Genomic DNA, 16,327 nt, shown 5'->3' with positions numbered 1-16,327 from the left:
CATCCCAGTTTATACCACCTGAAGATTAGACATCAGAGCTTATACCACCTGAAGATTTAGACATTCCAGCTTATACCACCTGAAGATTTAGACATTCCAGCTTATACCACCTGAAGATTTAGACATTCCAGCTTATACCACCTGAAGATTTAGACATTCCAGCTTATACCACCTAAAGATTAGACATCTCTGCTTATACCACCTGAAGATTAGACATCCCACCTTATTCCACCTGAAGATTTAGACATTCCAGCTTATACCACCTAAAGATTAGACATCTCCGCATTACTACATCTGAAGATTAAATACTGCTAATCTAAACTACCTAACCCAAGTCCCCCATAGATAGCGATAGGGTGGTTACTCTTCAAGTGAAATAAAGTGATAATGTAATCTTCAGGTGGAATAAACTGAGGATATAATCTTCAGGTGAAATAAACTGATGTATTTAATCTTCAGGTGAAATAAACTGATGTATTTAATCTTCAGGTGAAATAAACTGAGGATATAATCTTCAGGTGAAATAAACTGAGGATATAATCTTCAGGTGAAATAAACTGAGGATATAATCTTCAGGTGAAATAAACTGATGTATTTAATCTTCAGGTGAAATAAACTGAGGATATAATCTTCAGGTGAAATAAACTGAGGATATAATCTTCAGGTGAAATAAACTGAGGCTCTAATCTTCAGGTGAAATAAACTGATGTATTTAATCTTCAGGTGAAATAAACTGAGGATATAATCTTCAGGTGAAATAAACTGATGTATTTAATCTTCAGGTGAAATAAACTGAGGCTCTAATCTTCAGGTGAAATAAACTGATGTATTTAATCTTCAGGTGAAATAAACTGAGGATATAATCTTCAGGTGAAATAAACTGAGGATATAATCTTCAGGTGAAATAAACTGAGGATATAATCTTCAGGTGAAATAAACTGATGTATTTAATCTTCAGGTGAAATAAACTGAGGCTCTAGTCTTCAGGTGAAATAAACTGATGCATTAATTCAGGTGAAATAAACTGATGTATTAATTCTCAGGTGAAATAAACTGATGTATTAATCTTCAGGTGAAATAAACTGATGTGATGCATCTTCAAGTGAAATAAAGTGATAATGTAATCTTCAGGTGAAATAAACTGATGTATTTAATCTTCAGGTGAAATAAACTGATGCATTAATCTTCAGGTGAAATAAACTGATGTATTAATCTTCAGGTGAAATAAATTGAGGCTCTAATCTTCAGGTGATCTACGGCGTTTTATCAATTATTCACTATTGTCTAGATCAACATTGTTAAGTTTATTGAGTGAATATCTAGGTGTGTATGTGTATGTGTGTGTGTATATGTGTGTGTGTATATGTGTGTGTGTGTGTATATGTGTGTGTGTGTGTGTGTGTGTGTGTAGGTCCGTGTTGACTCTTGTGTTTGCATCCCCTCACACGGTTATCATCTCACTCTCTCCCTTTCTTTATCGTTTATTTTTTTCTCTCTCTCTCCCAGTTACCTCCCTCTTTTTCCTAGTTATAGCTCTCTCCTTTCCAGTTATCTCCTTCTCTGTTATGCTATCTACCAGTTATCACTCTCTCTAAGTTATCTCAATTTCTCCCAGTCATTCAGTTATCTATCCTCTCATTCCACTTACATCCCTTTATCTCCCTCTATCTCTTTCTCTCAGTGTCTCTCTTATCTACCCTCTCTTGTTATCATCTGCCTTGGTATCTTTTCTCTACTTATGTTATCTCTCTTCTATCTCCTCTCCACTCATTATCATCTCTCGCATTCCTATTTTCACTCCTTTATCTTATTTCTTTATCCTTCTTCACATCATTTTCCATCACGGTTATTTAATCTCCCTCTTTGCATTTCGTTTTTTTTTTTCGTTCACATTTTCTGTTTCCTCTCCCCTTTCAAATTTAGTTCTCTCTCTCTCTCTCTAGGAATCAACGAATCTATTATATTTTTCTCAGACCCAAAAATTCCACTTCTACTTCCACGAAAGAATAGTCAGCACCCGGAGCAGCCACGAGGAAGCTGATTTTTTTTTTTGACGTAAGTATTGACTCATTCCTTACTGCATTTTGTTCATTACATTTGGCTACGATTAATTACCAAGGTGGGCGTCGTAACCTGATTTGACTAATGGATGTATTCCGTGTTTGGGGGAAGGGGGAGGGTATTTTTCATCCTTAATTGCAGCTTTACGTAACCAATGGCCATTTCTCGGTTATATATGTAACTCATTCGTTGATATACTCCATGTTTATGTAAGAATAGGTTATAATAATAGCTTAAAACACTTGTTCTTGTATATCTCTCACTTGTTCATGTTAATGTTTCATCCATAAACCCACATAAGCGTTTACAGAAAAATAAATAATTCAAGGAACATGAATACAGGAGGAGAGTAGAACAGGCTCCTGGAAGACGCTGAAAAATGTTCCCCTTAATAATGAATACAAATGTAAGTTTACTGATGAGCAAAATTTAAAAAAAAAAGGTATATAAAAAAAAATCCACCTTTTTATTTATAGAAACTTGAAATCACAAACACGACTAAGTGCAGGACGAGTATTGTTGGTAGCTGTCGTTAGTTTCAATGGATATTTATACTTATTTGGGGAATATAATTAACAAAAAATCATGTACTCGTGAAACCGCTAAGGCTCTTTTGGACTGTCACCATTCATCTACTAACATACATACATACATACATTCATACATACATACATACATACCCCCCACACACACAGAGTCGTGACCACCACTAAAGCTGCAGGTGGCCCAGGTGGAGTGGAGCCGCTGGCCTGGGTTGGATCCCCACTAATTGAACCATCAGGAGGAAGGATCTAGCTTGACCCAGGAAAAGTCCTTTCTTCTCCAAAACTATCCCTGGAATCCTCACCTGCGGCCCAAGACTCAACGGAAACACTGAATTGTTCTTACTACCACGTTCTTTATATTAACTCTTGTTTATCTTCTGTGAATTCTTATATAAATGATAAGAAAATGAGCATAAATAAGATGCAAATTATTATTATCACCGATGAAAGTTATAGATTTCTTTGTGATTGACTATTCTTAATTACTCGTTACCTGGACTTCTTTCCATTAATGAATAAAAGTAAAACCCCATCAAGTTCCTTAACAAATATCAACAAATACAGCAAAGAAACACAAAAAACCTCAACAACTACAACAAGAAACAAAAAACCCTCAACAAATGCCAAAAATTAAAATAAAACAACTCAATAAATACAACAAGAAATACAAAAACCCTCAAGAAATACATCATACAACAAGTAAAATAAAATACCCTCAAACAAATACAACAAAGAAACACAAAAATGTCCGTGTGAGGCCAGCCAGCCCACACGGTGTTTCTTCTCTCGCGCTACAGTTGTGTTTCAGGTGTGTTGGTAATAGTGTGTTCTTGTAGTGACGTTAGTTTTGGTGAAGGGTTCATCTGCGTTATTGTCCAGAATACATTTATTGGCTCTTATTATTTTACTGCACTTTTGGCTGTCGGGAAACGTTTATCGTGCATTAGGAGGCAGTTATAGCCTTCTTATATTGAATTACATTGGCCAGGGGATAAGGATAGGTGGAAAGGTGTATATAAAAGAATACAGCAAAGGTAAAAATAGAAAAGGAACAGGTAAAAGTTTTTAGAAATAAGAAGGAAATGATGAGGAAACAGAATGTAAATATAGATGTGAGAAGAGAAGGTTAGAGAGATGTAAATAAATAGCTTAATGAACTAGTAAGAAGACAAATTAAAAGATATCACAAATAGAGAAAACACCTCGCCAATCTGAATGTAAACTAAGGTGCGGGATTCCTTAATAAATGTTGAGAAAATAAGCACATGGAGGGTATGAAGAGGAGGTTGAAAGAATTCCCACGTATTACATCTCCCTGGAACACCTTTGAATACTAACCAGGAGGAGGAGAGGAGCAAGGAATGTCGTAGTGTGAAGACGAAATTGCTCAGGGTTCAAGATGAGGCGGTTGGTTAGCATATGAAGTACATTATAGTTCTCATTGTTTGTGATATATTTGTGTTAGGAAGTTTATCTTTAAATACAGAATGAAGAGTGTGTGTGTTCCCTCTATGATGTTCACTTATCATTAATGCACCTCAAAGCCACACCCAGCGACACACCTCACAGCCACCCACACACCTCGCGGCCATACTCTCAGCACCAGTCACAGTTTTTCACAAAGCAAACACATACAAAAACCTCCTCCGTCTTGAGCCAAAAATCGTCTTCACATTTTGGTCGGCCATTTTTTCTGCTGATAAAAGAGCTTCTCGCCCCGTCAGACTTAGGGAGGATCACAGGGAGTTGCCTCAGGCTCATAATTTTGTGTGGAATGTTGGGTGGGTGAGCCTTCCTCGCCTTTATCATAAACTTGGCCCGAATTCTTCATTTTTACTGGCAAAGAAGTGGTGAAATACGTGTTGAGGTGCCTTTATAATATACTGTATATAGTAAGAAAGGGGAGACTGAGACAAGAGATAAAAATAACAGACAAAGGAAGAGTAGTACAACAAATTATACCTTTTCCGTCCAATATAAACCCACTTCACCATACAGGCAGGGGTCCTGAAATGGATCTGCAAATAATAGATGAAGAGTTTTTCAGTATCGCTGGGGCTGGAGAGTCATTGGAAGCCGTAGCTCTCCTTAATGGAGGTGGAGGAGGCTTGACAGCGATGGAGGAAGTTAACAGAAGGGGGTCACTGATTCACTGAGGTGTACACAATGAGGGAAGAGAAGAGGGAGATGTGCAGGTGATGGTAATGCAGTGAGCTAAGACTATTACTAAAATTTAACATACAATTCCGTAAATGATTTAATAGTGAGGTAGAATGTAGTGAGATTAATATGTGCAGTGTTTTGTACATCAAATTGTATTTTGTTTGTAGTATTAAATCGTAAGAGCATTATATTCAAATCACCTGACCAAGACTACGTTTAAGAACAAACAAACAAATGCAATGTGGAGATAATTTCCCAGTCTATTGTTTTGATCGATCCCATAACATGTTTTTGTACGAGTTTTGTGAAAGGAAATAATGAGTGCCTCTCTTCTCCTCCTCCTCCTCAACCCTTATAAATATAATAACTTGCTCTTACACACCAAACACCTCTTCCAGGTAACAAAACAACACCAACTTAAAAATTTATACTTCAATTTCTCTCAATATTCTTTTCTCATTTCACACTTTCATTCTCACTTTGTTATTACGTATCTCCCTCACATACACAACAATACATCCAGCAGTTGATTATTCTCTGTCATTCTGATCTTCTCAACACCCACACGTCTTTTACCTCAGGGGCACAATGATGGCCAAAAGACACCATCACACTTATACTACCTCCTCCCACCATGTTTGTGATTTATCCCAAAGAGACACAAACTTCTCTCCCTCTTTCACCAACTACCATTCCTTCTCTCTCTCTACCTCCTTTGTCTCTTTTCATCTGTTCCTTTAAATATTCCACATTATTATCCCCCTTTTCAGAGCTCCTTTATCTCACCATCTCAAACACTGGCTTCCTTTACTGTCATGTTATTTTTGCTTACCGTCTCGACTTCCCCTTCCTCTCCCTAAAGGAACTTATAAATTATCAAACATTATATTGTACTTCCCCTGTCGCTTCATCTAGCTGAACTAAAATTCTTCATTGCTTTAATTAGCTATCCTTCTCCTGCATTCATCAACATGCTATAGCTGCTCCGGTTCACTCAATCGCAATGAAGACTTTTTTTCTCAGTTACCCCTAAAATATTTTTATTTTTTTTTATTTTTACGTTTTCTATTATTATTTCGAATGCTTTTTTAACTCGGCAACTTGTCAAATTATATTATGTTTATCTCTTTTGTTTTTATTTCATATGTTTTGGTTGTTTCACACATTTGTACACTAATTGTACCCTTTCGTTGACGTAGTACAGTACTTAAACCTTCTTTGTACAGTCTCTTAACTGCGTCTGTCCAATCCATTCAATCGTTTCCCCTCCTGTTGTCTGTTCAATTATTCATGTTTGATTTATTTTTTTCGGCATCTATTTCTCTATATATCTATTATTCTTTAGACTCTCTCTCTCTCTCTCTCTCTCTCTCTCTCTCTCTCTCTCTCTCTCTCTCTCTAGACCGATTATACACACTATTAGACTCAAGCATATCATCACAAGTTAACATTTTCCTTCCATATTTTCAGAAGTCAATAAACATTAATGACACTTTATTAAATTCCTCTTCCCTCTCCAGTCATCGCCTCACTTCCCATCTCTCAACAACACACTTTCTCACAACACTTGCTCACAACACTTACAACACCTCCTCATAATACTCGCTCACAACACTTCCCTTCAACACTTACTCACAACACTTTCTCACAACACTTGCTCATAACACTTGGTCATAACACTTCCTTCAACACTTACTCACAACACTTCCTTCAACACTTACTCACAACACTTTCTCACAACACTTGCTCATAACACTTGGTCATAACACTTCCCTTGCTCACAACACCTACAACACTTCCCTTCAACACTTACTCACAACACTTTCTCACAACACTTGCTCACAACACTTACAACACCTCCTCATAATACTCGCTCACAACACTTCCCTTCAACACTTACTCACAACACTTTCTCACAACGCTCATTATTGTCACCAAGTTCTCATCACAAGTCATATTTTACAGACAAATTTATTTTCTCTTCATGTCTTGTTTTGTTTGGCTTTTATCCTTGATATCTTAATGCTTTACTAACTTCTCCACACTCTGACTTTCACGTTGCTTCTCCATCTGACAACATACATCTTGCTTCACCTCCTAAGTTGTCCGAAACTACATAACGGTTCATAGTATTCACCTATTATGTTATCGTCTCGCTGATTTTTCCTAATTTATTAATTTCTTCAATGCAAATGTTATCTTTATCGTATCTTACATGAGACTTGGGAAAAAATGATAACCTGCTCTATTACTGATTAGATAAGCATAGATATTATTACCCCGTTACTTGTTGTTCATTGTATTTTGGAATCAGTACAGTTAGATAAGTTATATTAACCAATATGCCATGATATAAAAACACATATGTTATAATTTAAAACATCATATGAGTCAAGGTTATTGGTCGATCTAACTATACGATTACAATATTCAAGACGGCTACTGAATATAATATAAATAATACAATAAATCACACGCTATATTATCATTCACGTCTTATTTTACTTCTTTATTGTTTATTTTTTTTTTTTGCGTATAGTTTTAACACTTCATTAATATAGTTACACATTTCACTACAGCTCTCTCTCTCTCTCTCTTACTCAATAGATCACTTAGACAAATTAAACATTCTAAACCTGTGACACAACATTCAGGTGGTAAATTGAACTCTATGACCATATGATGAATACTTTCAACTATGTCCACACACACACACACACCTTCTCCCCTGTGTTATTGGTGGTACTGACGTCAACGTTGCTCAAGGTTAAGTGAGGGAAGCAGGAAGAAGGGTTGTCAATACGCTGTCACTCCCTACAGCAGACAACACCTGACCACAGGGAACAAACCTCCACTACCCCCCCCCACCCCAACCCCCATTCTTCCTCAGGCAACAGGATCCAGGATGTGTAGCTGGTGTAAGAGTGATTGCTTTTTATTTTTTTTCCTTCCACAGTATTAAAACACATTACACTTTTTACTGATGCTGCGAATTACTTTTACCAATTGTCTAACATTCTGAGAAACAATAATATGAATGTCATTATATATATTAGGTAAGATAACGCAAAATGACCTATTGTATATATGTAACCTGAATCACGTAACATGAAGCAGATAGAGGTCATTAAACCCTTGTTATAAAAAAAGTCCTCTTAGGTTAAGCCATAGTTATCAAGGAGTATTGTTGTGGTACTGACCAATTTAACGACAACAGGTATCAAAATATATCAACCTTATGCTGGAAATAATCACTAAATGGCTTAACTCCACTACGTATATATAAATGGGTTTGTATAATCTGTTTACCTTCATATAAAGAAGAAAGTGGACTATACATATACACAAAGGCGATATATATATTTACGTAATATATGTATAGAAGAGGAACGTGGGTCTGATACAAGCCTCGTAAAGATGCAGAGGACATAGTTATGCGGTACAGGGCGGCGACAGCAGTATTATTTCTACGAGTATATAAATAGAACGGAAGAGGGAACAAACAAAGATGGATGGATGGTTGAATGAAAGGACCCAATGCACTGACATGACCAAGTTACACACTACTGTTCATATTCATTTAATAATACCTGTAATCTAGTCATGGACGATATGGGTGGTAATAAATAAGAGGAAGGCTGAAAAACTGGAAACCGAATAGTCAAATTTGGTCCCATAAGGCATGACTGGTTGTTAGGGACAGTAAGGGATACAACACAACGTGCAGTACCTCCCCCTTCACTTCCCCAGCGATGGACTGGAAGTACCCGGAATCGAACCAGCGACCCTGATGACAGGATACGAGTGCTGTATCCTCTCAGCCATGGCACCCATTACCCGAGTCGTAATACATTCTTAAACTTGCGGCGAAAGTTTTAACTAGATGATTTGATGAGGAACTGTGACGAGATACTCACTGAGGACCTAACTGAACGTCTCTTAGAACTCACACCTTAACACCTTTACCTGTACTGCACAACCATTATGTACAGTACAGTGTAATATACAGTGGTAATGTTATGGGATTCTTGTGGGTGTTATGTAGGTGTGATGGTGTATGAGTGTGGTGAGTGTGGTGATGTGTGGGTGTGGTGATGTGTGTGTGTGTGTGGTGATGTGTGTGTGTGTGGTGATGTGTGGGTGTGGTGATGTGTGGGTGTGGTGATGTGTGGGTGTGGTGATGTGTGGGTGTGGTGATGTGTGGGTGGTGATAAGTGAAACATTAAGAAAAAGTACCCACTAATGAGACCGCCATTGTGGACATTTAGACAAAAAGGTTCATCATAGCCCAAACAATGACTCCTCAATATTAAATCGTTACTATGGGAAGCTGTAGCGATGATCTTCAGTAACTAGCAGCAATAACCACCCCTAACTTATTTAATCAGTTACAAAATACGTCTAAAATACGAGTACAATATTGTTAGCTCTAGTTGAGACTCTCTTCGTGAATATAATTTTCATCTCTGGGAAAAAAAATAATGATGGCATGTTTAAAATTTTGCGAAACTTAGGTTGAAGTTCCTTTTGACGTCGAGTAATTATGTCGATAAAAATGTGAGAGAGAAGGAAAAAAAAAGACGATTCCCTGAGGACTTTATGAAGGATGAAGGTCGCACCACTATTACGACTACACCATTATCATCACCACTATCACGTATCATCGAGGTTTCAACAGTGTGTGTATCTAGTATATGAACCTATACTTACCACACATCTTAAAATAGCCCCTTAAGCAGTTGGAGTATAAGAACCACTACTCACAAGCACTAACTTGCATTTACCCACACGAGTTATTATTCAAACACATTCTCCTACAGCCATGAATGAGACCCCTTTAATACTTTATACATTTGGTTTTTGAGCAAATATTTTCCATAAACGGCTGTATGTATAGTGTGTTTATGTATACTAGTGTTTACAAAATAATATACATACACTCAAACATCTTTACCCATACTACAAGAAGTGTGAAGAGAAATTTTAAGAGGAATTTTCATTTTATGTTTTTCATACGATAGAAGAATTTGTCCAGGTGTGTGTATATATAAAACCGACTTAAACAGATCCTTACGAACACAACATTCAAATAACCACCTGGGATGCTTCTATTACTCTGAGCTGTTATAAGAGTTTCAGTATTATTCGTGGTAGTTTGGGTAAGATATCTTGGTCTATTGGTTCATCTCATTCCCAGCATTTTATCTTCCAATGACCCACCCCTCTCCCCCCCCTCCCACTTTATTGCTCCTCCTCCTCCATTGTCCCCCTCCCCTCCCCTACTTTACGATTGCTCCTCCTCCTCCTCCATTGTCCCCCTCCCCTCCCCTACTTTACGATTGCTCCTCCTCCTGCTTCATCTCTCCTCTCTGCTTACGCCTCCACTACAATCATTCATGTAAAGAGAAAGATAAAAATAATCATCAGAGGCGTGGGTGATGTTAAGAGTGTACAGGCTTTTGTGTGTGTGTGTGTGTGTGTGTGTGTGTGTGTGTGTGTGCAGGTAATTACATGTGTTTGCGTGTTGTTTTGTGTACATAATATACCCTCTCTCCCTCTCATTAACTTGGCCTGATTTCAGCTCTACACAGCTACATTATTATCACTGCTGCTCCCGGGTATATGAAGACACGTTTGTGTTTATGACTGTAGGATTATAGCTTTCTTATGGCATATATAATGTACACAAACATACACATACTGTACACATTTTCACCTGTCAATAACGTTTTACACACCTGTTATACTAGATCTATTTCGTTCCTTCCATGACTGACATGTCTTTTAAATTGGCGAAAGCATTAAAAATAAAATAACTACATACTCTCCCTTCCTTTTATATATATTACATTACATTACATTCATTAAGCAAACAATGCGGGTACACAACTATACTATATTTTCGGCGTTGTTATAATCTTTTGTATTTAGAAAGTAACTACCGGGGGAACTCATTTCACGGCCAGTATCTTGTGGTACGTATTTACATACCCGCTCTCAGAACTAGCAGAAAATGTTTACTCAACGCCTCTCTCTATGCAGATGTGTTAATATTTCGAAGGTGTTTATTTCCTGGTAATGTTCCTGTTGTTTAGAGATAAGCTGTTTAGCGTGCAGTACAGTACGTTCCATTAATGCTGAAATATAAAACTTTTTTTTATCCTTTATATATGGTGATTTTTACCTCCTTCAAAAATTTTACTCTGAATTAATTATATCAGGACTTAAAAATTGTCTCGAAACGTTAATGGTGTATCTATGAACACAGTAATAATTATCATATCAACTTTGAACACCGAACTTAAATGTATACGAAAATGTATATATTGGGGATATACAATATGTGTATATATCCTCACACACACACACACAGGTTCCAAATACAATGAGGTGCCAACAATGAACAACAGAGATTTACTCCCTTTAAGCCCGTATCTCAAATATTTCATCAGTGTCGAAATATTGTATGAGAGATAAGAGGCACCTGACGTCTTCACCATTTTTTTTTGAGAAAGTGAAAAAAATAACAATGCTATGCCAGACCAGCTCCTCTCTTGTCTCAAAATGTATTCTTTTACAGCCCGAAAAAACACAAAATAATACTTTTCGAATACAATACCAAAGGAATTCCAGGCGTTCCACATAACAACACAAGAGAACAATACCCAGGAAACAAAAAATGCCATAACCCATAAGAAAAAGATGTTACCTGAAGATCGGAAATAGACTCCTGCGCCACCACTACAGACGGTCAGGTCAGGAGACAGACACCGACACAATGACACCGTTCTATTACACTCAGGTTTCGGAGGCGTGTGATCACTTCTCTAGACAGAACTCAAAGGGACACAAGCTATCAGGAATTGTGGACAGTAAACACATGCTTAAGACCCCCACCTACTACCTGTCTACACACACTAAAGACCCCCCACCTACTACCTGTCTACACACACTAAAGACCCCCACCCACTCCCTGTCTACATCCCCCACTGGGTATTCCACTTTAGGCAGCGAGTGATATCCAAATCCAATTACCTACAGGAAGTTAACATTAACTCTCTAAACTCACCCCTCTACGAGTCCCTCAAGGTCGAACAGCTGTAGGAGGTAAGGGAGCCACAGTTGCCATACTTCCCTCAGGGTTAAGTTAGTGATAAACTTAAGGTGAACCTATTTATCAGAAAACTCGAGGAGAGGCAACGAGGTGTAATATATTGGTCCAGAAGCATTGTTGGAAGGTACACGTTACCCCACACACCATAACACTTCATTATATACAGGTTACATCAAACACACACACTTTACTACATACACCAGATATACACTTCACCACATGCACCAAACATGCACTTCACTACATACACTAAATACACACTTCAACACATACACCAGCATACACTTCATGAAGGTGTCTACTAATTCACATTATCAAAAAGTATGACCTTGTAGGGCCTTTGTTCCTTAAAAAATAGAACTTTTGTAGGACCTTAATTTTATAAAGCAGGATCTGAACCGTAAATTTGGTCCATACTTTAGGGGTTTTTCAACGACTTAGCAATCATTTCAATAGAAAAACAAATATTATTTATAATTTTTTGTCCCCAACCCAATTTAAAGGCCGGGTAAATTCAGAACTTTATTATGCATTCTTGGCAACTGATAATAACTAAAATTATTATTATTAAATTAGGTAATCAAAACACTCCTGGGAAGGTGCAAAATATACTAGCAATCACTGCAGTGATCCCAGAATCACCATGAAAACGGCAACATTCTAAATTACTTAGATAATAAATTACTGATAAGTCAATGATACAATTAGGCAGAATAAAGATCTGAATTGGGATGAGGTCTGGCCTTTTCTTTGTAAGGGGGTGATTACTAGTTATTACTAATTAATAACCACCTCAGCAGTTCTTTAGATATCTCACGGTAGTTCACGGTGAGGCTAACCCACTACCTATGAAAGCAAGTCAAAATAACACACATGGAAGAATCCAATATTTATATAAATAATCACTGTACTCATCAAATCAACTCATCAATTCCTTCCTCGAACACTCAAAGAGATGTATAGAGATTGTTCTAAAAAGGAAGTTCTGATAAAAAAAACTTATGACTGTAGGACTTACAAATACCAAACATAAACTTCACTCAATCTCTACACGAAAACATACACACTTCACCACGTACACCAAACATACACACTTCACCACGTACACCAAACATACACACTTCACCACACACACCAAACACAATCACCACATACAGTACACCAAACATACGCATTTCACCACAATATATGCCAGGTCAGCTTTCAGAACTGGAACCTCAGTAACTTTAAATTTTCTCTCAGGCACCAAAGTTTGAGATCTTCATTAAAGTAAAGCGTTATTACTAAGAGCTGTTCGGTAATTGTGATATTGACTTCCCTCCCCCACACTCACTGACCTTGATCCAATTGTATTAAAAGTTTAATTCCTTTGCCACAAGTTTAAATGAAATTGGATTACACTTCTCTTTAAAACATTTCTGAGCTAGATAAAATTATACATATGAGAACGTGTAACTATGAGACTGCAAAGTATAAAATGGAAATGAGAAAGAACAAATACATGCTAAGCTGCTCCAATTTTAACACTTAAATAATTATCACTCACGTAGCCATTCAACTTAACTTTTATAAATTTCCAATATAATTCCTTTAATTATGCTATGTTTTCACTTGTTCCAATTATCTATACTTTTTTTTCAAGGCAATGTTTCCGTAAATCATTCATACATTCAAATTATTTTTCGTTTCTTAAGCATCTAATTTGTATCACCTTAGTTTATTTTACCTGATGACTAAACACCCTAACACTACCTGGGATAAGTAGATTATGTAAGAATAGGTTAAATTTGTTAGGTTAGGTTAAGTTAGGTTCGGTTAGGTTTGGTTAGGTTAGCATTTGGGCGGTTAATCTTAAAAGGTAAAACAATGTGGGGTGCAAATTGTTCAAGTTATCCGTGGGTAAGTTTCCTCAACCAGCTGTTACATATAGTGATCCACAAACAGTGTGACTTACCACTGCGCGAGTCAGGCGAGTGAATGTAAACAGACCGATGTTGTCTTAACGTTACTCTCCGGATGGCACCATGGCGGAATTGTAATACATATATTTATTTTTTACTTCATCAAAGGGGACAAAGAGAGATTTAATGTCATGATGATGTGTTTGAGAGTAAAACTAATTAAAATCTTTGGTGATCCTGGTTGAAACGAGGCTAAGTTAGATGTGGGAATTTTCTGATTTATAACACTTAGTCATTAAAAAAACATATTGCGCATTCCCTCCCTCTTACCTTTTCCATATACAGTACCAGATGACGTTAGTGAGAGACGCTGAACAGTCGTCTAACGCCGTCTCGGTAATAAAAAAAATACTCCTAACTCATACCTGCAAATATTTTTTTGGTTTTTGTACATTAAGCTATATGAAACACCCACTCTCCCCTCCCTACTGTAGCAGTGCGATAAGCTTCTCTAATAACCATCACCCACCTCTCCTATTTCAAGTTACCCAGTCCTCTCCCTGACCTTAACCTAAATCCAGTCAACTTCCCTGACACCAAAATTGTTATAAATGATGACGAACTCTGCGGCCACTTCCTTTACAGCGGTGACCAAGGCGCGCCTAAGCACGGATACGGTCAAACACTGAACCATTTATTACTCTCAGATTGACCGCAGTCACAAAGTCCTCCACTTAACTCACTCTTCTTGAGTCGTTGGCAGGAAGTGTGTGCTGAGGCTGACGGTCATTCTCCGAGTTATTTTATGCCGTTAATGTTTCTTATAGTGTTTGTGTGGTGGTAACTCCTGCTTGTAGGACGCAATGGCTACCAGTGTTCCAGTATTGTATATCGCTTTATTTTTATTCGCTCTCACGTTGTATTTTTTCCCTAACTCCCCCCCCACACACACAGACAGACATAAATAAATAAATTTGCATCCTTACGAAGACAGAACTTGAGTCAATAAAGACTACCATTTCCTGCGGCGAGTCATTCAGGGAGTGAAGCTCAGTAGTGGCCATCAATTACGACCAAGAACTCTCTTCTCGAAAGGTTAAACATTTTCCTGCTATTAAAAACAACTATTTAAGCTATTTTGACAAATGGCTTTAGATTATTATTCAGAAACCGTATACGTTACACGGGAACAAAGCCAATTCCTACCCCTTTTTTATATTCCATATTATCATATACGCTGTTATTTGATATATTTAATATTTCTTCAATGTAAAAATTATCGTTTATTAATAATTTATGAATTTTCCTTCGGCACTATCATGGAGGCGAAGAATTGGGAGGGAAATGGTGACCTTAAAGTCCAGTAGTACTATCGACCTGCAGTGTCGGTATTACTCACTGTGTTGTAGTTTAAGTTTAAAGATGCACATTGTGGTCGAGTTCTCCTGGGGCCACACATACAGTATAAGTACTCAAAAGGATTTACGAGGTGTTCCCTGTGTATATATCACCCTGTTTACCACCATTCTACACATCAATGGAAGATGCTGAAAAATAAAGGCCATTTACCTGAAATTTATCTGAAACTAAGCATGAGAGGAACCAAGTGTTTAACGTCTTGTCCTACTGCCAAATGCTGAGTGAGAGATATCTTGTGTCTAGTTCCAGATACCGTTTACGGTGTTTAACATTAAGATGTGATACAATGAACTGTATATTCGTATCATTTACCGACTATGATATAAACCCTTACAGTGCAAATTAGGGTCGACACCATGTACGAGGATGAAAATATCAGTACAAAATAATATTTACAAATAATTTGATGATAACGTTCAAGCATAAAATTAATAATCAAACGACAGAAACCAGTAAAAAAGGAAAATCAGAACGAACCGAAATAGCAATGTAAATTTATCACGCTATTAACTGTACGAAAGGTAAAAAATTAATACAATACAGGTACACTATCCTCATCTGAAAAATATAATTTGAATGTGTTGTAGTGAAATACATACGTATTTTCTCTCTCTGTGAAAAACCTTTGCATTAGTACTGCACTGAAATACTTAAAATTTAACTTCGCCTAAAATAAAAAAAAATCACATACCGATAAACAGAAAGAAATCCACATGTACTTCATCCTCAACTGCAAAAAATTACATATGCATAAAAACATAATTATTAAACACATAAACCTTACCTCCAGTACCTCGATAAAAAAAAACATTCTAGGTGTTAGTTCTACGTTCAATTAAACCTAGACAATGTAACCAACCTTATAACCTAACATTAAACCTAACCTAACCAAGCCTTGCTTTACCCTCAGTATCTGACGTTGGCACCGCTAGGTTCCCGATACTGGCGGGGCAGGTGTTAGTAAGAAGCAGGATAAAAAAAAAATCCTCCCCGGACAAAGCAAGGCTCATGAATCAATGTTTATCCCCCCTTATGGAAAACTTTGAATGATGCAAGTGTGTTTAGTAATTTAATTTTCAATCCATGGAACTATTTAAAACTGTGTTTGAGCATATCTCAAAACT

This window comes from Homarus americanus, unplaced genomic scaffold (assembly GCF_018991925.1).
Source record: "Homarus americanus isolate GMGI-L3 unplaced genomic scaffold, GMGI_Hamer_2.0 scaffold24922, whole genome shotgun sequence".
Classification (NCBI taxonomy): domain Eukaryota; kingdom Metazoa; phylum Arthropoda; class Malacostraca; order Decapoda; family Nephropidae; genus Homarus; species Homarus americanus.
The sequence above is the reverse complement of the archived record's forward strand: the minus strand, read 5'-3'. Positions refer to the sequence as shown.